The following is a 24853-nucleotide window of genomic DNA, read 5'->3' as shown; positions in this document are numbered from 1 at the left end:
TTTATTGTGTCAAATGGCTATTTATGTCTTTTGCCCACTTTATGAGCTTTTTGATCTTCCTCTTTATTTAAAAAATGTGATTTATATTAGGGATTTTAGCCCTTTATCTGTGATGTAATTTGCCAATATTTTCTTTATTTTCATAATTGGCCTTTTAACTTTGATTTGTTAGTATTTGTCATGAAATATTTCTTTATATTATGCAGTCAAATTTATCAGTTTCAAATATGTTGAATCTAGATTTTGAGTCAGTGTTAAAAAATATTCCTCTACAGTCAAATTACAAATGAATTCAATTTTTTTTGCTTCTAGTACTTTTGTCATGAATTAAAATAAACAAAAATCTAATGCATCACATCTGATGGATTTGGTGTAATTTCTTATGTATAAGAAGGGGTACAGACCCAAATTGATCTTTTTATTTAAAATTTCTCTTTAATGGTTTGAGATGCCACTTTAACTATATAAACATAAAAAAAAAAAATCCTATATATTTGGGTCTATTTCTAAATGTTTCTATTGTGTCTTCCTGATCTATTCATGTGCTGTCATCACTGTTTCTCTTTTTTTTTTTCTGAGTTATGTGTACATATTTATTATCCTATATGAGCTTTAGCATCAATTCATCTGGCATCAGTAAAATACTTGTTGATATTTTTATGGGTACCAGCTAATTTAACTAATTCACTTTACTATCAATTTTCTCACTTAGGGAGAGATTATATCTTTCTGATGTTAAGAAATCCTATCCAGGAATGATAGATGTCTGTCCATTTGTTCAAATCTACTTGTTTTGGAGTGGTTTGTTTTATAGCAATAGCTAACTAATACAGAAGGCTATTGACTTTTTATATTAATTTTACATCTTATTTTTTATCTTATTGAATTATTGCACTGTTTAAATTATTTTTAACATTGATTCTCCAGGATTTTCTAAGTATACTATTATGTCATTTGCAAATAATCTTACTTCTCTTTCAGTTCCATGCTTTTATGTGTTACCTTAATTCCAATGGCTAATATCTCCTATATAGGGTCAAACAGTTGGAGAAGTAGTAGGCACCTCTGCCTAATTCCTGAGTTTAGTGGGGATGCCTCTATAACTTTTCCAGTAGAGAAGTCTATGGCTTTAGGATTGAGGTATTCCTATTTCACTGAATTAAGAAAGTATCCATATTTTCTTTTATTATTGAGTGTTTGTGGGAAATGGATGTTAAGTGTTTTGGAGAACTCAATATTTATAGAAATATTCAGGTGATTTTTTTCCTCAGATCTATTAATGTGATGAATCATATTAATATATTTTCTAATATTGAACATCTTGCATTCCTGAAATAAATCTTAGTGGGTCATTTGGTATAATTATCATAATATAGTATTGAATTCTGTTGCTACTATTTTATTTAGGATTTTTACATAAATATTTGTAACTGAGGTTACTTGGCAGATTTTTTTTTTATCTTTATAAGGCTTTACTATCAATGTTACAGTTGCTTCATACAAAGAGATTTAGAAAGTTGTGTCATTTTCTAAATTCCGTAAAAATGTATGTAGCCTTGGTATGGTATGGTATTTGAAGGTTCTGTAGAATTTCAACCCTGTGAAACCATCTAGGCTTCTTGCTTTGTGTGTGGTAGTTTTTGATGACATTTAATTTTTTTTTTTAACGAAAAGTGTTCTCCTTAAGCAAAACATTTTTTCAAAGACATCGAAAATATGTACAAATTTCACAAACTGCCTAAATCTTTCTTTCTCATAACGAAAGTCTAATGACACCTGTATATACAGAAGCCACAAATAGTGATGTAAACGCACTAATGACAATGAAACACACCCTCGTCTAAGCCACACTCTGGAATGTGTTTACTTGTGAATATGAACTATGCCAGAAAGTACACTTAAAATGTAATGGAATCCACAGAACGAAGTATAATCCCAAAGGCTAACAGTAAAATATCAGGGTCATGCGGCCCACATGTTGGTGAAAACAAATGGTACTCCAGCTTTTTCTCCTCTTTAAGAGGCATGAACATTCAAATGTGATATTTCTAAACATCCATGAAGGCCGTACAAGAATGTTTTGATACACTGAAAGTAAAATTGTGCAATTACTTGATATGGCATTTTTCAAAAGCTTTTGTTAGACTTGTAGCACACCTCTTCCAGTGTTTTCCAACTTGAAAATTACTGCCTGATGGGTACTCTATGTATATTCTCTAAGTGAATCCTAAATGTGAGAAGAGAAGAAGGAAAAGAGAGATGTACTTATTGTCAGAATACAGAGATGGGCTGTGTGGAGGACAGAATGGAGAGATCAGTGCAATTCTGGTTTCCGCAAGGATCTGTAGGGATAACCCTATAATACTGCAAGATCCTATCAACCTGAATGATACAAGTAATTGATTTTCCTTTTTTGGAGGGGAGGAAGAGGGATTGGATTCAGTTGCTTGTGTTATAGTGTTAAGTTTTAAAAATATAAAATTGACAGTATAATGATATAACACTCTCACTGGAATAGGGGTGATTACCTGGCAAATGGAATGATTTTATTGCCTTTTCAGAAGCTAATACATAGGCAATCTCTTTCTCTTTCTCTCTTTCTTAAAACTCATATAGCATATGATCATACATGCATATATTCTATTTATACTCTATATGTTCTCTATGTATGTGTCTGTGTTTATATAGATAAATATTTGTGTGTTCTATAGGTATATATTATTCACACACAAAGAAAAAAAGGATAAAGGGTAAAAAACATTATCACTTGCTTTGAGGGTATTTATAATCTGTTAGGGGTAAGAGTCATTTTTGATATCTTATAATGATATGAGATAGAATAAAATATAGGTTAAATAGAGTTACAATCATTGTACTGTGGAAATACTAGTGAAAGGAGTGATTACTTTTGATATATGGAGTGAGCAGAGAAACAAAGAAAACACAAACAGTTCAATTAAAATAGTTATCTCTGAGCTGAACCTGGAACAACAGGGTTTCAATATATAATGATAACGATGGTGGTGGTGGCTTGCGTATGTATGTGTACATGTTGTTGAGGGGTGTGGTTGTGTTCCAGGCTGACAAACACAGAGTTACACAAATACATCACTTACTTACATGCTGTCAACTTAGCTATCCTTTCAGCATTGAATAAAACCTTCTGTCAGACACTTCAAGGTCTTTGGCTGAAACTACAGCCACTGGTAGAGAGTGACGTGTTGTGGAACTTTTTCTTCCAGCCAAAATGACTAGTACCTGTGGTGCTGAGTTACTTTTCCTTCCACCTGGACATGTAGGAGCAGATCACTTTCAGGAGTCTCTGCTAACCAGGCTGCAATGAGGAAAGTTATTAAGGGGATGGCCTCCGCATTTTTTCCTTTAAGAAACTCACCCAAAGCAAGGAACAAAATGCGGCAATCACTATTCAAGACAGTGTCAAAATCATTCAGACATCAAAACAGGCTATTGGAGTTCACGTGTTCTTTAATACGAACAGCTACTATCTTCCCTTTAGCTTAATTAAGGGGTTGCATATCCTTACAATTAAAGATAATTGCAGAGTGTAAAAACTGCATTGTGATTATAGAAACACCGAATGAAGCCTGGTGACTACAAGACAAACACCTCATCAACTGAACACCTTGGAAGTGTGTAGCCTTTAAAATACAATTCCTCCTCCCTACAGCTTTTTCTTTTTATAGAGCCCCCTTCTTTCTTTATTCCCAACAGAAATACATTGTTCAAAGTCTTGACTGATCGGAAACTAAGCTGTGGTTTTTCCTTAAATTTTTTTTAAGTTCGTAAGTATCAATGGTGCTTCTTTAAATCATTTAGAAGTTGAGTTTGTTCTAAAATCAGAGTTCATTGCATTATTGTTTTGTGGTTCCTTTGGAAACCCTGTCAAAAATATCTTGCTAAATCTCATTTTGTTAAATAATGTCAGTATCTTTCACTTAAAATTATTTACGTAGACAGAAGAAGCCAGCTTTAGATGCTATGAAATGTGAAGCACAGGTATTTTTGCCTGATCAGGCACATAGCTTCAATTTAGGGGCACTGCAATAGAAAAAGCAAGGTGATTTTTTTTTTTTTTTTTTTTGCATATTGAATAGGCACTCTAGCTTGATAAACATCATGTTGGATTTTTCTCTCTGAGACTTTATATAAAGATTTGTAGAACTAACTTACTTGGATAAAAGAAGGAGGGTAAAAGAAATTGTAAAGAAGCCAGTTTAATTTCTCTTTAAATTGACAGAGGCCAATTTCTATCATAAGTTTATATGAGCTTCTCTAAAGAAAAGGTACATGTATTGCAATGCCACAAGCCACGAGCGTGTTCTCTTCCTTGAATGAAATATGAGTATTCAATAAAACAACAAATTGGCAAAGAGCTAAATCTTTAAACTGCTTCAGCTACATGTCATCATTTACTTACAAGACCTGATCAGCTTTATTTATCAAAGAAGCATCCAGCAGTGTCCCTCAAACTAAGCACATGAAGTCAACAAAGCGACAGGACTCAAAAAGTGGTGAACGGATAACTGTAAATAAAAATCTCCAAGGAGAGTTCATTTGGAAAAGAAAAAATCAATTGGTAAATAAACAAACATCTGGGCAATCTTCTAAAAAGTTGTCAATTCCCAAAAATGAATAAGGTCATCTTCGCGTCCTATCCAATGTGTCGTTGGTCAGTGGTAACACTTCAAACTATCAAAGTGAGTTCGTGGAAATGCATATAAATTAGACATTGATTCGGGCTTAATATATTCATTTTCTAAATAATATGCAAATTTGTGTAAACCTAGATTTTTAAAATAAGATTTAAAGGGTGTAAACTGCAATCTCACAGTTTACATGTTAATGTGGTAATTCAATTCAACGAACAAAGTACTGTGCTGGGTATTATGGGAGCATTACCATACCATTTAGGGAACATACAACTAGGAGGTGAGATAGGAAGAATAAAGTATAATTTTGCCCCTGATATTATACCTATATTAGCAGTTAATGCAAAATGAGATAACATATGGAACAACTAACACGTGTAAGGTGTCTTTTTCTTTATATGACACCGTCCTTTAATGTGGACTTTCCTGTAACATCGCCATTGAACCTTTGGTGGATAAGAGTTGGAAATAATATCTTGCTTTCTTTCTTACTTTAAATGAGAAAATTTTCTCTGGATAAGCTATACATTTATCCATTTTTGAATCAATTCTTCTTTATGTAAAATTCTATGTGTTTCATATTTTAGGTTGTGGTTTTAACAATTGAGTTGAACCACACTGCCGCCATCGTAGGTCGCATGCATGCTCCAGGCAAAGGCCTGTCCCAGTTGGCTCTGCCCTACCACCGCAGCACTCCCATCAGGCTGAAGCTGACGTCTGATGACATAAAGGAGCAGATCTACAAACTGGCCAAGAAGGGCCTGACGCCCTCGCAAATTGGTGTGATCCTGAGAGACTCACATGGTGTTGCACAAGTACGTTCTGTGACAGGCAATAAAATCTTGAGAATTCTTAAGTCCAAATGACTTGCTCCTGATCTTCCTGAGGAGCTCTATCATTTAATGAAGAAACCTGTTGCTGTTCGAAAGCATCTTGAGGGAAACAGAAAGGATAAAGACGCTAAATTCCGTCTGATTCTGCTTTAGAGCCTTATTCACCGGTTGGCTCGATATTACAACACCAAACGAGTCCTCCCCTCCTCCCCCACTGGAAATACAAGTCATCCATAGCCTCTGCCCTGGTTGCATAAATTTGTCTGTTTACTCAAGCAATAAAATCATTGTTTAACTAGAAAAAAAAAATGAGTTGATGAATTGTTCACTGCTTTCACTGAATTTGCCTTAGTAAACACTGACTTCAACTGACAATATTTGGCATCAACATACAATTCACTTTCATAGAATGATCATATAAAATACATTGAAAAGAATGAAAAATGGTGAAAAGGATAAGGCTATTAAAAAACAAAAAGCAGACAAAAACACAGCAACCACTCACTGAACACAATGGGAATTTTCTGATGACTTAATCCATCCACTTAAGGCGGTGTATCCACAGAAATTTCAAACATAGCACAACGCTTTTTCCTATTAATGAAGTGTATAGACCAGCCGCATGTATCCTATTTCAATGAGTTACTATTTTTACTTTGTCAGTTGTATTATGCAAGTATAGCAGAGTGATAGGAAACCTGGGAATTCACACCTTTTGACCTTCTGTCTTTGTGAAGCATTTATTTACAGTCCTTTTATATATGGTAGTTTCTTTAATTCTCAGATCTATCTTGCAGAGCAAATATACTTATTATACTATTTGTTCAACGGAGACAACGGAAACTCAAAAAGATTAATGATTTGGCCTAATTCACAAAGGTACTGAAGGGCAGTACTTGAATGGCAAGCCACATTTTTAGGATCTCAGAAAACAACCTCTTCCCACTCTACCTGTCTGCCTTGATTAAGATCAGGAGATATAACAAACAACTGTGAATCTCTCATTTTAAGTAACCAAGGGGAATTTTCTGCATTTTCTTATTTCCTTCCTTTTATAACTGTACTTTAAAATTCAGGAATAAGGTTATCTTTTAGTCATACAATATTAAGAATCAAAATAAGACCTTTAAAACAATTACTGTTATGCATTCTGATAGGAATACAGATGTGATTCTATGGAGGCTAAGATTCTCACACATTAAGTTTAGGACATATCCATCATTGATCAATAAGAATTTATTGTGTTATTTTCATAGGATCTAGACTGCTCTGGGTGCCACAGGAGATAGAAAAATAACATATTCAATTCAGAAAATAAGAAAAATAACATATTCAATTCAGAAAATATATATTGAGCATCTATTTTATTCTATGCATTACAAGAGAAAGAGCAGAGGTTTAGGAAGCAAGAAGAATTTCACCAGGAGAATATACAGATGAAAAAGACCTAAAACTATTATTTGAAAATTTTAAGTCTGATTATAGAAACACAACTGACACATATGAAGCGATTCAAGGAACTGAATTTGATGTGAGGTCTAAAAATCATGACAATCCTAGGGTTTAATAAGCTATGTTCATTAAAATTCAGAAAGAATATTAGTAACACAATTATTTAAGACATTTAATCAACCTTAATTTGAAGGTAGAAAACTGGTTGATATTCATATTCATGAATTTATGTGTGGTTTTTAAGAGCATCATAAAATCTGTATATCAAGTCCATTAGATGAATTTAGGTAACTGCAGTAGACAAAATCCAATTAAGTCACTTCTTAGAGGAAAAGTAAATATAATATATGATCTCCAATATTTCCCAACTATATCATATGGTTTATTTCATAGAGTTTAAGAGAGTAAAACACATGCCTATCTAATCACGGACCCACCAACCCATCACGGCACATACTTTGTGATGTTTCCCAGGAAGTGGTGATGAATTTACTCCAATGACATTTGTTCAGCCTGTTTACACGAACTACAATATTTGCATCTAGCTTGGCTGGGGTATTAAGGTGGGAAAAGGAGCAGCAGGAAGGCAAAACTATGGTCATGAAACAAAATAAAAATGACTGTCAAAAGAGGAACAAAGCTTATGGACTCATTAAGCTGGCATTCTTTTTCTCTCTGCTAAGTAACCACATTAGCATTCTAGTAGCACATATTCTTCATTTTAATCTGTATTTAAATAAAGATGATTTTTCTTTGCAGAGTCATAATCAGCATCAACTTTTTTTGAGATATCACAGCTTCTCTCCATTAAGTATTAAACAGTAAAAAGAAACTTAAAATTAATGAACTATCTTGAGTATATTCAAAGGTGTAAACTGCGTGGGTGGCAAATCTGAGAATGTTGGTATAGCAAGACTGGTATCGTATACTCTATCCCCCACTCAAGTACACAACAAACTATGATTCATGACATCGAAATCCACTTCTTTCAAATTTGCATATGCTTTGGTTCCTTTTAACCTCTACCCATTCACTCTGCTGATGCTCGTCATCATTAAATATATATTTACATCAACTTTTACTGTGGCCACATAAAAATACTCTTCCCTAGTGCTAGAAAAAGTAAAGAGAATTAATGAGTGTCACCGTTCAGACATAAAACCAATTAACCTTGATATATGTACGTCTTATTCAACAGGAGGTAACATTTTCATATTTAAATTCTAAAATTTGGGGGTGACAGGTCTAATCCTGTCAACAGTTTATTTTGTTTGTTTGTTTCTTCTCTCCATAACGTGGCTAGGAAAAAACCAGAAACATGTATCTGTAACAGAAAGATTATTGCTGAGAGATTGCCTGGGCAGCTCTCAAAAAGGAGAAGTTTAAGAGAAAATTCTGCATGACCCCTCAACTTGTATGTGTTCAGCTTTTAAAAAGTGGCTGGGGGCTTCCCTGGTGGCGCAGTGGTTGAGAGTCCACCTGCTGATGCAGGGGACACGGGTTCGTGCCCCGGTCCGGGAAGATCCCACATGCCGTGGAGCGGCTGGGCCCGTGAGCCATGGCCACTGAGCCTGCGCGTCCGGAGCCCGTGCTCCGCAACGGGAGAGGTCACAACAGTGAGAGGCCCGCGTACCACATAAAAAAAAAAAAAAAAAAAAAAAAAAGTGTCTGGATCTGTAGTTTGCGCCTATACCTAGAACAGACAGCTGATGCAAGGCATTATTTTTCCCCTAAGATAAATGATATAAATGTCCTCTAATGTATGATTTCCACTTACAAAAAAAACTTTGGCATAATTGTGAGGGATCGGCCATTTGATAGTATTATAACAATACGCTTCATGGAATAATACATTTATTGTGGCTTTAGCATCATTCAGATCCAAATATCAGCCCAGCTGTGCCATTTAATAGCTGTGATTTTAATGCTTTTGAGGCTCAATGTTCTCATCTTAGAAAAGGGAATAACAAAAACTACCTATTTGATTTTTGTGATAATTAAGCAAGATAAATGAGAACCATCACATTCTCTCATTCAAGGGGCCACCATTTATATAATATATAAATAAGTAGTGCCTCTTGGCATTGTGAAATATGGTAGGCTTGAGTAACATGTGAAAAGCCCTTGCCTCACAGTTACAAGTAGATGCTCAATATTTGTATTATTCAATACCACTGCAGTAACAAAAACAGTGTGAACTTGACATCCTTTGCATATCAAAACACTTGTTTACTGAGCACAGCCACTATATCTTATGCCTGTTTTGGATTTCACATGCCTAGGACAATGTCTGGCTCATAGAACTAGCTCAATATCAATATGTTGAATAGATGAAGATAACATTAATCTTGTATGATTGGTAGACCAGGAGGCCTTTGAAAAGCTTTATCCTTCAGTAAGAATTCCCAAAGAGTTTATGAATAAGAACAGGTATGACCTGGGGCACAGCTCTTTTGTTCCCTAAAGTGAAATAAGCTTTTGTGAATTTTTATTATGAGGATATATGTGTTAATGGTATACACGTAGCCTTCTCAAACTTAAAGTAATGCTAGTGTATGTGTGGGTGTGTGTTCTGAATTTAAAAAGAGCGTGGACGTGGGCCAAATAAATACATGATGCTGGGATTAAAGCACAGACAGATTTAAAGAATTGTAAGAAAACATTCAAAAGGGGAAATGAAATTTAATTTATGAAGTTAATAATTTACTTTTTTTTCTGTTTGGGGGGATCTATACCAATGATATTTTCTGGAACTGTCTACAAGGAGCACTGTGCTCCCTGTAAGCAGCTCTCTCTGAAGATGGTGTTCTTCACTAGAGGTCGAATTTTTGCATGAAGCGTGACTCTTAAACTCACATCTTTGTTTCCATCAACTTTTTAAATATGAAGAAGAGATTGGCTTTTACAGCTTTGTCACTCGCACTGTCAGAAGCCTCTGAGCATGATGAGGAAACTGAGTTTCAGAGAAATAATACGGCTTCTTCCAATGTTACACGGTAGCAGGGGTAGCTGGTACTACTGCACAGGTCTCTTCCTCATCCAGCCTTGCCCCCTGACTTAACCCTACTCTCAGTGATGAGTTAAAACCAGATAAGGAACTACTTGTCTTCAGTAGGTATATTCATCCTGGATACCTAAATTTCTTTTATTCGACCAATGTACATTTAATACATCAACAATATCAAAATGGCATCAAAGTAAACTGGGAAATTGTCTTTCACCGATTTCTGTCTCTGAGTCTACCACAATCCATGTCCAAAACAAAAATTGTAACTAGCACCATCTGCTTTAGAGTATATTTCCAAGTCACAGTATTCTAACTCCTTCATGAAAGTTTAGCATTTGTCAAGTTACCAGTGAGTTCACTAGCCCGACAGAGAGAGAATAGCATGCCCTATATGTTCACTCTGTCCAAGTTGTACTAGTCAGTTTCACTCACAGAAACTCAGAGTCAGAAGGGACCTAAAAACTAAAGGTCATGGATTCCAGCCCTAACAGGTTGTGGGATCCTAAAGATTCGAGTCCCAATTCAACTTTACCAATCTTGAGCATTTAAACCTGTGCTCAAGGTAAATCTTTGTTAAGTCTCAGTTTCTTCCTCTATGAAATTAAGACAATAGTAGTTCTCAACTCATAGTGATACTGAAAGGATTAATAACTCATAAGGTTACGTAAAGGAGCTGGCTCTTTCTTACACTTCAGATTCATTTTAAATGTCAGCTCCTCTGAAAGTTCTTCCCTAATTACCTTATTTAAATTGGTCTTTCTGCTATTCTTTTTAACCCCTCATCCTGCTTATCTTCTTTATAACATAATCTGTGATAAATGATCTGTTCATCTGCTCATTAGTTTAGCCTCTGTCCCCCCCACAAATCCATAAGCTTTATGAAGCCTGGGTCTGTCTGTATTCTCAAAACCAAGCGGGATAATGCTTCACATAAAACAAATATTAGGGACTTCTCTGGTGGCGCAGTGGTTAGGATTCCACACTCCCAATTCAGGGGGCCCGGGTTAGATCCCTGGTCGGGGAACTAGATCTCACACGCATGCCGCAACTAAGAGTTCGTGTGCCGCAACTGAGAGTTTGCATGCCGCAACTAAGGAGCCCGCCTGCCACAACTAAGACCCGGCACAAACAAACAAACAAATAAATAAATAAATATTTTAAAAAATACATTAACAAATGAATAGTGTGCAGTAATCAATTGATATATGTTTATAATCATCAGCATATAGAAATCTGCACATTTCATGTAAATGTTATGCTTTTCGATTATGGCAGTTTGTCTATTTCAAACTTGAGATTTACTTTTTACATGTTTGAAAGACATAAAAAGCTAGACAAAAACATTGTCAGACTAAGAATTGGCAATCCCACTACTGGGCATATACCCTGAGAAAACCATAATTCAAAAAGAGTCATGTACCAAAATGTTCATTGCAGCTCTATTTACAATAGCCAGGACATGGAAGCAACCTAAGTGTCCATCAACAGATGAATGGATAAAGAAGATGTGGCACATATATACAATGGGATATTACTCAGCCATAAAAAGAAACGAAATTGAGTTATTTGTGGTGAGGTGGATGGACCTGGAGTCTGTCATACAGAGTGAAGTAAGCCAGAAAGAGAAAAACAAATACCATATGCTAACACATATATACGGAATCTAAAAAAAAAAAAAAAATGGTCATGAAGAACCTAGGGGCAGGACAGGAGTAAAGATGCAGATGTAGAGAATGGACTTGAGGACGCTGGGAGGGGGAAGGGTAAGCTGGGACAAAGTGAGAGAGTGGCATGGACATATATACACTACCAAACATAAAATAGATAGCTAGTGGGAAGCAGCCGCATAGCACAGGGAGATCAGCTTGGTGCTTTGTGACCACCTAGAGGGGTGGGATAGGGAGGGTGGGAGGGAGGGAGATGCAAAAGGGAAGAGATATGGGGATATATGTATATGTATAACTGATTCACTTTGTTATAAAGCAGAAACTGACACACCATTGTAAAGCAATTATACTCCAATAAAGATGTTAAAAAAGAAAGAAAGAAAGAAAATTTGATTGGGAAAAAAGGACCACACTACTAAAAACTGTATATAACCCTTCTCTTTAGTGCTTAAAATCTATCCAAAATACCCCTACTAAAGGCTCATCCGCCGCTGCTGGTTGACCTCTAAGTGACAGTAAGGTTGTGATCTTATGACGCAGTCCTATCCATTTTTAGACTGCTCCGATTATTAGAAAATCTTGCTTTATGTCGAACAGAAATCAGTATCCTGGAAGCAAGCATTCATTGGGACCACTTCAACCCCCAAAAATGCACAGCACATTTCTAATTTCATATTAACCCCTTATAAAAATAAAGACACCTTTCAAATACTCGTTGATTTTTCTCTTCTCCAGGTTAATTAAATCCACTTCAGTCAAGTTTAATCACACATCCATATTTGTATTCATCTTTGTAGGACACGTTTAGCAGATATGGTCACACATTCAGAATCATAACTTGGTGAAGATATTAAAGGAAAACATTTTATTTGTGTAATTATTTATGGGCCCACAAAGCACTTTCACATTCCTAAACGAATGAGATAGCATCTTGGTTTCATGTTCCTTTATGCACTGGTTTATGGAACCTCATCTAGAAACAGTTCTGGGCTATGTATAATAAATTTTCTATATTTTTGTCGTGAGAAAGGTATACAATTATTTCCCCCATGCCAATAGGGTAAACTGCATTTAGGTTTTTCCAAATCTGGGAGTGGCTAGTTTCCTGTTTACTTCTAACATTCACTCATTTATCTCAGAGAAGCCCACACATGGATAAGACACTTAGACCTTTGTGGTAGGCAGGATAATGTACCCCCTCCCTAAAATGTCCACGTCCTAATTTGTTACATTACATAACAAAAGTTTTTTTTTGCACTTATGATTTAAGTTAAAAACTTTGAGATGAGGGCATTATTTTGTATTATCAGGTAGGCCCAATCTAAGCAAAGGAGTCCTTAAAAGTGGAAGAGAAGGGCAGAAGAATGGATTGGAGAGATTCAGAAGTGAGAAGAAACTGACCTGCCATCACTGGCTTTGAAGATAGAGAAGGCCATAAGCCAAGGTACGTGAGTGGCCTCAAGACGTTGAGAATGACCCTCAGCTGACAGCCAGCACGTAAACAGGGATCTCAGCCCTACAACTGCAAGGAACTACATTTTAATTAGCAAAGAAATGGATTCTTACCTAGAGCCTTCAGAAAGAAATGAAGTCCTCCTGACACCTAAATTTTATCCCAGTGAGACCTGTGGTCAGACGTCTGTCTTACAGAATTGTAAAATATTAAGTTGGCTGTTTTAAGCCACAAAGTTTGTATTAACTTGCTACATCAGCAATGGAAAACTAATACAATCTGGATCTTTGTAAATTAGTATCAGTGCTCTGAGGGGGATATAATTCAATAAGTTTTAGGTTCAGCAAGAGCTGCATTTTTGGAATCCTCCAACCAGTGCTACTCCATACAAACATACTAAAACCCACTCTTTCATGCTTCTGTAAACAAATGCCACAACTTCTCGTTGGGTACAACAAAGGCAAAGTTTGGGAATACTCTTAATGATCAGTGACTTTGCAGCTGAGTTTGTGTATTGCAAAGCAATTTTATTTTTAGTTTAGGGGAAAAAATGTAGATATATGTAATTCAACACTTAAGAACAGTAAATTAACCTCTTCTGTTTCTCTGTCTCTCTCATTTCTATCTTCTCCTCTTTCCCCTTCCTTTCCTCCTCACACTCAACACCACACTATACATGTATTCATATTTTTACAGTAGGGATTATAAGTACCATTTTAATGAAAATGTAATGCATTGTTTAATGAGAATATATTTGTCCCCCAGAAAATGACTGGCTTTTCTCCTCAGCTGTCCTAACGTTGAATACACTATTCCTTGAACCACACCTATTATCTTTGGAGTTGTCCGATCATTGTTTACAACTCCTTTGAAGATGCTTGCAATAGAGGAAGAATAAAGTTGGTATTGGTTACAAGAGCCCTAAATTTGGTGTTGCCTTAGGATAGCTCCTGGCAGTTCATTCATTCTCTTGTCAAGATTATTTGAAATATGTTTCTGGTACAGAAAGTAATTCATCAGCAAAAGTATACCCCAATGCCAGAATCCCCCTTCCAGCTTGTTTTCTTTCTGTGCTTTTTAAAAATGCCTCCAGTTTGTTAATAATTTTATACTCTTCTTTGGAAAGTTGGCCATTACTCATAACTTTCATGGCATAGAGAGAGAAAATATCCAAGAGAAAAAGCCATATACATTTTGCAAATCAATGCAAAGACAGTGAGAGCTTGTATTTGATGGAATGGTTGAAGTGAACTCTACAAATCTGAAATGTCATGCATCTTCTATCAGTATTAAGAAAACACTGTAACATCCAATTAATTAAACAAATGTTTATTGAGTACCAACTTATTTCTATGCACTGAGCCAAGGATGTGGCAATCAACAAGAAAAAAATGGTGATTACAATCTGGCATTCTTCTCAAAAATAAAGTATTGTTGGGTATAAGCATGTAGCAGTCATTAATATTGTTCACTCAATATTTCTAGTTTTTCTTCCAGGCATATGTTAGGATTGCACATTCCCACCCCTCTGAAGTTTATTGTGGTCATGTATATTGCTTTGTCCATTAACACATGAGGAAAAGTCATATATGTCATTTTTCGGGGGAGGATTTAATAGTCAGTGTGCAATATACATGTTCCTATTTGTCTCCCTCAGCAAACATGGAAGCATAAAGATGAAACCTTCCACAGCTGGTAATCCTAAATAAGAATGGCATAGAACAGAGTTGATTTCCAACGTATAATAAAAAAGTGTATATATATAAATATATATATATATATATATTATATATGCCTTTGTTATTTGAAGCCACTGATATGTTGGAGTTGCTTTTACTAAACTAGTCTATCTAAACTCATTAAAAAATTGATACCTAAAAGAAGACCACTATCATATCAAGGCCTAAATGCTTAATGGATAAAAATAGTGAGAAAATTGTCAAAGGAGACAAAAAAAGATGGTAACTTCTCTTATGTAACAGCAAGGCATTTGGTGAAGATGTCACCTCTTGTGAGTTGGCAATTAATCCATAGAACTAATGAACTTGTATCTTTAGGGAAAAATTAGAACATATAATGTTAATTCATTGTGTTGTCTATGTTCAGCAAATCACTAAGAAAAAAAAAAGATGAGCTCAGAACATTATCTGCCTGCTTATAAGTAATTAAAGAAGACAGTCCACAAATTCAAGGACTTGCAGCATAAAATATAAAGCAAGAAAAACAAGAAGACCTTCAGGGCATAGTTCATTAGAACTCAGGCTGTAGTAAGGATTCAATCAAAAGTATGACCAGCACACTCATTGTTAAAAGACCTGAAGGGATTAAGGTGTCTTAGAGTAAGGATTCAGCTGCCTAGTAATTCATTTCAATTAGACACATTGGCTATGAAATTAGAGACAAGGGGTGTTGTTTCCCCACTGAAACCTAATAAGTTCTAGGTGCCCATAATTCAGCCTAGAGAGAGAAAAAAGTAATTGGAGAAGAAAACCAAAGAAATGTAGCAAAAGCTAAGAGGTACACCCTAAAACGTACCACTAGAGTAGCTAGCAGCACACAGAGTCTATCAGATCAGTAAGGAGCCAACTAAGTTTTTGAGACAAAGACTTACACATGAAATTTAAAAAAGACCCTTGGGCAGAAAGTGCGTTGAAAAAGCTGCTCATCTCTCCTAGGAGAGCATATTTTCCAAGGAACATTTCAGATGCAACCAAGAATCATGGTGAAAAAAGAATAATATCCCTAAAGGACAAACCAAAAGAATATAAATTAGAATTCATGAACAGAGGAACCCCTCCAATAGAGCAGAATTATACCTCATCAAAGAACATAGCCAATCCTCCAGAAGTGTTTATTCCCATCAGTGTTTGATTACTACCTATAAGCTGCAAAAGGGGCACATCATTTGCCCTTTGATTCACAGATCTCCAGGGCTATAGCCACACTGATGAAGACTACAGGGCTTCTTTTAGGGACTGAGACTCTGAGCTGGACACAGCAACTGCATGCCTGTTATGGGGGAATGAATGTGTTCTACACAGAAATACAAGTCTGTATTAGTCAGGGTTCTCCAGAGAAGCAGAACCAATAGGATATGTGTTTGTTTATTATCCTCTTGGACCATATAAATTTCATCCCTCTCCAATCTTGGTACTCTGCCTGAGGATTGCACTGCCTGTTAGAAGTTGGACTAATGCCTTTGAATATCATTGGATATCATCCTTTACCCATTCAAACATGATCTCTTTTAAACGAAGAACTTGTTCTGTCGGGAATATTTGCAATTCCAGTCCAAAGACAGACTACAGGCAGAATTTCTTCTTGCTCAGAAGAGGTTGGCCTTTGTTCCATAAAGGCTTTCAACTGGTGGAATGAGGTCCACCCACATTATGCAAAATAATCTGTTTTACTCAAAGTCTACTCATTTAAATGTTACTCTCAACCAAGAATTACCTTCACAGAAACATCCAGAATAATGTCTGACCAAATATCTAGATATTGTGGCTCAGTCAAGTTGACACATAACATTAACTATCACAGAGTTATTTGAGTATTTGGTGACAAGAGGAAGGAGCTGTCCACAATATTTAGCTTTTTCTTCCCCCTACTGTGTACCATCTTCATATCTCCTTCTCAGACTCGGCTTTTCCTGCCATCCTCTTTCACTCATAAGTACCCTTGTCACTACCTTGGGCCCACCCAATTTCATTTTCCCACGCTTAAGCACCCATGAAGTTTCATGACACTCATGAAATTAGGAGTGAAATGCGACCAGATATATTACATGTCACTGCTGACTGGAGCTTTAACAAGCCAGGACAAGATTTCTGTGCTTTGTTCCTTAGTCTTGGTAATCATAAATGGTCCAGGGAGGATGTGCTACCTCACCTTAGATCCTGGAGAGAAGACAGGGAGGAGCAGAGCCCTTGGCTAACAAGCAATTATTACATTGTATACAGGAGAACGAACCCTTGTTGTTTGTAAACAATTGAGATGGTTGGGTTATTTGTTCCACAGCATTATCTAGCCTTTCTTGCACTAGAATGAATGTATAACAAGAGACACATTATCTTAGGAAGAGATGTTAGATGAAATATTTAGAGTATATAGTTTGGGTTTGGACAAACTGATGTTGAATTTTGAGACAATCCCTTTTGAGCTGTGTGGCTCAGGTCAACATTACTCAGTTTCTCTGATCATTGGTTTTTATTGTCTGTAAATCAGAGATAATTATGCATTTCTGGAACTTTTAATATATGGCAGGTATTATTCTAGGCACTGGGGAAATAAAGATGGATAAAATGGATTCTGAAACAAAAATTACATGTCTACTGTCAAAAAGAATGTAACATAAGTGAATTCTTAGTCCACCACCTCAAACACTGTAGATAGTCAATACATTTTCCTGATTTATTTTGTTTGCTTGTTTGTTTTTTGCGGTACACGGGCCTCTCACCGTTGTGGCCTCTCCCGTTGCGGAGCACAGGCTCCGGACGCGCAGGCCCAGCGGCCATGGCTCCCGGACCGGGGCACGAACCCGTGTCCCCTGCATCGACAGGCGGACTCTCAACCACAGCGCCACGAGGGAAGCCCCCTGATTTCTTTTGAGTTCTTACTTTAATGTAGAAAGTTCTTAACCTTCACTGTTAACAGTGCTGATACCACCTGCTAACAGGTGGCTTTAAAAAGAAAGTGAAAGTCTAAGTTGTTTTTCCTTTAATCAACATAAATGCCAAGAACCAGTCAGACTGGAGTTTCACTAAAATGCACATTTGCTTTGGCATTCAGTAAAAATGCCAAATTCATCATAAGTCCCCAGGGTAAGAGATTACTTTCCATCAGGCAGTGATGCTTACTGGGGAGAATGCCTTCTTTCCTTTTTCCCTATGACCTCCATGCTTTACATTATGTTCTCTCCTCTTAGTTTGTCCTGAGTAAACATGACCCAGATGAGGACATAAATGCATAATTAACAAAAGGAAAAATAAAAATAGACAATAAATGTATGAAAAATATTAATGCTTATTAAGGATGAAGAAAGAAAAATCAAAGTAATAATAGAAGAGCATTGTCATATGCTATAGACTAAATGTTTGTGTCCCCTCAAATTCATATGTTGAAACCTAATCCCTAGTATGATGGTATTTGGAGGTGGGCCCTGGGTAGGTGCTTAAGTCATGAGGGTGGAGCCCTCATAATGGGATCAGTGCCCTTATTAGAGATCCCAGAGATTCCTCTCACCTTCTGCCATGTGAAGACACAGAGAGAAGAAAGCTGTCTCTGGACCACAAAGTGGGGGCTCACCAGACACCCAATCTGCTGGTCCCTTGATCTTGGACTTCCAGCCTCCAGAACCATGAGAAATAAATGTTTGTTGTTTAAGCCACCCAGTCTATGGTACTTTGTTATAGCAGCCCAAATGGACTAATAAATATTGGTAAAATAATAAATATTTTTAAAATACTGAATCACTTTCCTACATTGCTTGATAATTTTGTTTTCATTTAGATATAGCATGGATGTAAAACACTCAAATTATGTGTGATTGCTACTCCAATATTTTATTTGGGGGAATCGATTCTACTAAAATAGAATCAATCCATAAAAAAGTTATGAGCATGTCCATCCTGGCACTTTCCTAACAATATAACTTTGGATATAATATACTTTTAACACTAGAGTATTAGCTAAATAAATCAAGATAGAAGTCTACAAAGAAATACCACACAAACTTTAAAAAAAATTTATACACATACTTACTAAAAAGAAAAAAATATTTACAATAAATAAAAAATTGAACCACATGCATAGAGACAATATTTGCATGCATCCATGCATCTGTGATAATGAAGGTTATGTTTGGCAAGGGAGTAGCATGAGTATTCAAGTTCATAAGCGTTTTCTCTGTACTCCCTGATATTTCTAAAATGAGTATGCATTGCTATTTTATAAAATAAAATTAATTAAAAAAAGAAAATTTGGTAAAAGTAAAACCTAGCTTATAGCTGTATCACAGCAGGCACTGACCATTAGAGAATACCATCAAACATCTAGTTCTTACCAAAGGTAAGAAAATGTATATTTGCTGACTGGTGATCAATTTGTGTCACCAATAAAAAATCATAGATGATTTTTTAAGTTACTAAGTAAAATACTCAGTACACAATGAAATGCTAGGTTCTTCTAAGAGTAGCAAGAATGTAAAACATACATATCAATTCTGTACATGCTGAATTAGAAACGAAAGAATTCCAGCCCTTTTCTCTTTGGAATGACTCATTGGATGGATGATTTTCCTAACCTGTTATTAAAATCTCTTCAGGCAGTCAAAAATGGATTAATAGCAAAGGGCGTATTGATTAAAATGTAATTTTTATTATTACAAAGAAATGATGTCTTTGCCTGCAAGTGGGAAGTACTCAGAGGCATTCTTTTTTTTTTTTTGACATATTATAGTTCACTTTAGTGTTTCACACAGAACTTGATTTCTGCTGAATTATTGGGAGGACGGGTATGTGTATAAGGCCAATATATAATTATTTTTAAACAGAAGATGTTGTCTTAGAGGGAGGAAAAATTTTTCATCTATTTTTAACACTTTTTCCTAAGGAATCAACGTAAACATTTTTCTTTTTGTAAATTGATCCCAAATATACTTGACTTCAAACATTGTTTAAAAGTTTAAAAGGGAAATGTAGAACAAATATTTTCTTAAAAACACTTTAACTCAAGCAATGAAATTAACCAGTTTCTTTTGGTTTCACTGTCTAAATTTTTGGGGGGTTTTTTGGTAGCAGTTTTCATGGTTTAAAACAGAAAGGACTTCCAGACAGCATGTAAGTGAGGAGGTATAATCTTTCTTTCAGTATTCACTGTCACATTTACACACACACAATCACCAATGTCTGATAATCTAATCTCAGAAATTAAAATATTAAGATATCATGGACTCCTTGCTATTTTACATATCACATAAAAGAAAAACATGCTGAAAATTAAACTATTTTGTACTATAATAAAATGTGCTTCAGTTTTAGAGTTTGAAAATTTTGCAAAAATGTACATCCTAGAATTAATGAAATTTGCTAATTCATTATATGGAAATATGTGGATATCAAAGAATGTTATTATAACTAAAGCATTCTAACTTTTTTAAACTGTATTAAATATCTGTTTTATTAAATAATAGCTAACATTTATTGAACATTTACTCTGTGGAAAGAAGTTTTTTAAAGATATCTAAAATTAATTATTATAAAACTATGTAGGAATTTGGAAAAATTCTTAGCCTATGGATGCAAATAATTGTTTATGAACTAAGATTAAAACTATATAAGAAAATCGAGGTCAATGTACTAAAATTATAATAGTTCTAGGTTAGAGTTATAAACTTCTTTTTCTCAATTTCTCAAACCTTCTCTAATAGGTCTATAGTTTCTTTTATAATTTCAAAGTAGCAACTAAATTTCAAATGCTGTGGAAATGTTTTGGTGGGTGATTATAAACAGTATTAACTTTAATATCAAGAACTGCCTCTCTCCTTTAAAATAGACATTAAAAAAGTTCAGAGTCTAGTTTGTTTAACTGAATAAAAAAGCATATTTCTCATTTAAGTTTTTCTCAGATGAAAGAGATCCAATTCTGCTGCTTTTCGACATCTCCTCTTTAAAAATACAAAAAAAAAAAAAGCAAATCATTAAGAAATATTTCTGAACTGTTGAATACCAACAATACTAATATAGTCAAACTTCTTTTTTGATAAATATGGCCTCCCACCAGATTCATCCCTTTGTCAAGGTCCAAAAGAGCTCAGCTACTGGCCCCATCAGTCAATTAACTTGTAACACCTCTAAAAGGAAAAATTAAATTGGTAAAAGTTTGATTTATATATCCTGGCAGATTCAGCATAATTTCAGTGCTATCCATCAACAGAAAAAAAAAAAAGAAAAAAGAAAGATAAGGTACCCGCAAAATGGTACCATCTCCTAATAATTCAATTCCTGAATGTGTTTTAGGGTTCAATCTAAATGTTCAGAAGGAAACAACAAACATTGCTAATGCAATATTTTCTCATATTTTCCCAAGACCTCTTTCTGTATTGACACTTAGTTCATGCCTATTATCTAAATACTTATATTTAGTTTGTTGCTCACCACTATTAGTGATCACTTTGCAAAGTTGTAGTCAGTATGAGGCTAATTAAAGAATCTCAAGAAGAGACCTTATACCAGTGTTCTGATAAGAAATAAGAAATACTCAGATTAAGATCATTTGAGAAGGGTATATTTTAAAAGAGGCTATTCACAAAAAAGTAACCAGGATGTAGAGAAGCCAGGTGCAGGACTCTGAGCTAGTAAGAAAAAAGGAGTATGATCCCTAGGTCAGAAGGGTGTGGGAGAGGAAGCAGTGCATGTAAGCCGTATCTACGTATTTCTTGCCTAGAAGGTAGCCTTGAAAAGAATAGACCTTTGGCTGAGGGATGCAGTCAGCCTTTGATGAACTTGCAGAGAGGGATCCTGGGGAATGAATATGCTGATCTCACTTTTCCTTTCCTATTTTCTCTTGCTGGGGCCTCCCATTGGCTGTAGAGGGACTAGAGCCCATCGTTCTAGCCTGCACAGGTCAGCCTCCGAAACAGAGTGGCACAGAGGGAGCAAATAAAGCATATCCACCTGAAAAACTAAATGAAGCCCGAATGAAAGTAATACAATTGGGGGTCCTTTGGTTCAGTGTCTCTGATGCATCCTCTACAGACTGGGTTGCAGGAATTGGCCAAATGCATAGGCCAAATAATTACAGAAGAGGCATAGATTACACAGTCATCCAAGTGACTGAATTAGAGACAGAGAGACCTCCCAAAAATAAGCCTTTGTGGTCCTCCCTGAATTGATACTGATTCTAGATTTTTAAAATGTTACTGCTTTAAATATTATTTAGATTTTGCAGATGCCCCTATGATAAACAACGATCATGTGAGTGAGCATAAGACAAGTAATAGAATTCAAACTTAAAATCTGCATGAGGGTCACACTCAAGACTTTTTGCAGGGAGAAAAACAAGTTGAATCCACCATATTTTCTTAAGTAAGTTATTTCTCTTTATACAAAGTTACAGTGAAAGGGGAAACAGATAAGTTAATTAAACAGTAAAGTACTTGGCCTGCAAGTCACCAAATAATCACTTTGGATTTGCCTAATCTCTTTCCACTGACCTGTGAGTTCTCCTAATGGCCAGAGCCGGGTGCATGGGGAGAAACTTTAATCCATGGTTTCAGTACATTCAGCCCACAGGTCATATTGGACACAGTGCCCCAAAGGAGTCTTAGAAAATCAGACCTGGGGAAAATATTCTCAACTCAGGCTGCAAATCCATGTGAGTTGGAGGAAGAAGTGAATCAAACAGGATAAAAAATAAGGACATATTTTGGAAAGGCAAAAATGAGTATAGCAGGAAGGCAAGTGTAGAGTAATTCTATATTTTTTTAATTTTAATTATATATTTTATTTAACCCAACAAATCCAAAATAGGATAATTTCAGCATATAATCAATATAAAAATATTAATCAGACATTTTACTCTCTCTTTTCTGTATTTAGCATTATAAACCTGGGGTAAATGTTACACTTTTAGTGCATCTCAGTATAATTACTAAATTCACATCAGATATAGTTGATCTGTATTTAGGTTTCAATTTACAACTGCAAGAGGAGATTCACAAACCCAAGTTGTTCCAAGCATACTTAAAAGCTTTCCAATACCTGAATCAAGTATTAGCATTTTAAACTCAAATTTCTTAAAATTAAAGAAAATTAAAATTCAGTTCCTTGCTTGCCCTGGACACATTCCCAGTGGTGAAGACCATGTGCAGGTTCAGGCCACCAACAACACAGCATCCCATCATGCTCGTAACTGTTTCTCAAATATTCCAAATCCTTGCTCATTTTTGTGTCCTTGATCAGACAACTTTTATTTTAAAGATTCATTGATATCTCCTGCTCCAGTCGTCTTATCTATGAGGCTCTGCTTTCCAAAGGTGTGTGTGTTTTCGTCCCTATGGATTTTTTCTCTTTCTGGGACTCCTGTTATATGGATAGTGACACTTCTACCCGCTATAGTCTTACTTTTCTTTTGCATTTTCCATCTTTATCTTCCTGAGGTCCTCAGAGGTTCTTTTTTTTTTTTTTTTTCCGTCTAATCTTACTCTTTTTTTTAACATCTTTATTGGAGTATAATTGCTTTGCAATGGTGCATAGGTCTCTGCTGTATAACAAAGTGAATCAGCCATACATATACATATATCCCCATATCTCTTCCCTCTTGTGTCTCCCTCCCACCCTCCCTATTCCACACCTCTAGGTGGTCACAAAGCACCAAGCTGATCTCCCTGTGCTATGAGGCTGCTTCCCACTAGCTATCTATTTTACATTTGGTAGTGTATACATGTCCATGCCACTCTCTCACTTCATTTCAGTTTACTCTTCCCCCTCCCCGTGTCCTCAAGTCCATTCTCTATGTCTGCCTCTTTATTCCTCTCCTGCCACTAAGTTCTTCAGAACCTTTTATTTTTCTTTTTTTAAATTCCATACATTTTTATCTTTCTGACTTACTTCACTCTGTATAACAAAATCTAGGTCCATCCACCTCACTACAAATAACTCAGTTTCGTTTCTTTTTATGGCTGAGTAATATTCCATTGTATATATGTGTCGCATCTTCTTTATCCATTCATCTGTCAATGGACACTTAGGTTGCTTCCATGTCCTAGCTATTGTAAATAGAGCTGCAGTGAACACTGTGGTACATGACTCTCTTTGAATTATGGTTTTCTCAGGGTATATGCCCAGTAGTGGGATTGCTGGGTCGTATGGTAGTTCTATTTTTAGTTTTTTAAGGAACTTCCATACTGTTCTCCATAGTGGCTGTAACAATTTACATCCCCACTAACAGTGCAAGAGGGTTCCCTTTTCTCCACACCCTCTCCAGCATTTGTTTGTAGATTTTTTGATGATGGCCATTGTGACCAGTGTGAGGTGATACCTCATTGTAGTTTTGATTTGCATTTCTCTAATAATTAGTGATGCTGAGCATCTTTTCATGTGTTTGTTGGCCATCTGTACATCTTCTTTGGCGAAATGTCTATTTAGGTCTTCTGCCCACTTTTGGATTAGGTTGTTTGTTTTTTTGATATTCAGGTGCATGAGCTGCTTGTAAATTTTGGAGATTAATCCTTTGTCAGTTGCTTCATTTGCAAATATTTTCTCCCATTCTGAGGGTTGTCTTTTCGTCTTGTTTATGGTTTCCTTTGCTGTGCAAAAGCTTGTACATTTCATTAGGTCCCATTTGTTTATTTTCATTTTTATTTCCATTTCTCTAGGAGGTGGGTCAAAAAGGATCTTGCTGTGATTTATGTCATAGACTGTTGTGCCTATGTTTTCCTCTAAGACTTTGATGGTGTCTGGCCTTACATTTAGGTCTTTAATCCATTTTGAGTTTATTTTTGTGTATGGTGTTAGGGAGTGTTCTAATTTCATTCTTTTACATGTAGCTGTCCAGTTCTCCCAGTACCACTTATTGAAGAGGCTGTCTTTTCTCCATTGTATATTCTTGCCTCCTTTATCAAAATTAAGGTGACCATATGTGCAAGGGTTTATCTCTGGGCTTTCTATCCTGTTCCATTGGTCTATATTTCTGTTTTGGTGCCAGTACCATACTGTCTTCATTACTGTAGCTTTGTAGTGTAGTCTGTGGTCTGGGAGCCTGATTCCTCCAGC

The 24853-nt window shown here is 35.8% G+C and overlaps 1 protein-coding gene and 1 pseudogene across 11 annotated transcripts in view; one reads left to right on the top strand and one right to left on the bottom strand.

Annotated features, from left to right (window-relative positions):
• The window catches only part of LRRC4C (leucine rich repeat containing 4C), a 1215723-nt gene that overhangs the window by 684422 nt on the left and 506448 nt on the right, over positions 1-24853 (bottom strand). The window lies entirely within an intron of this gene.
• Positions 3018-5760, top strand: LOC137231109 (small ribosomal subunit protein uS15-like; annotated as a pseudogene).

This window comes from Pseudorca crassidens, chromosome 9 (genome assembly GCF_039906515.1).
Source record: "Pseudorca crassidens isolate mPseCra1 chromosome 9, mPseCra1.hap1, whole genome shotgun sequence".
Classification (NCBI taxonomy): Eukaryota; Metazoa; Chordata; class Mammalia; order Artiodactyla; family Delphinidae; genus Pseudorca; species Pseudorca crassidens.
Note: the sequence above shows the minus strand (reverse complement) of the source record. Positions and strands in the feature narration are given on the sequence as shown.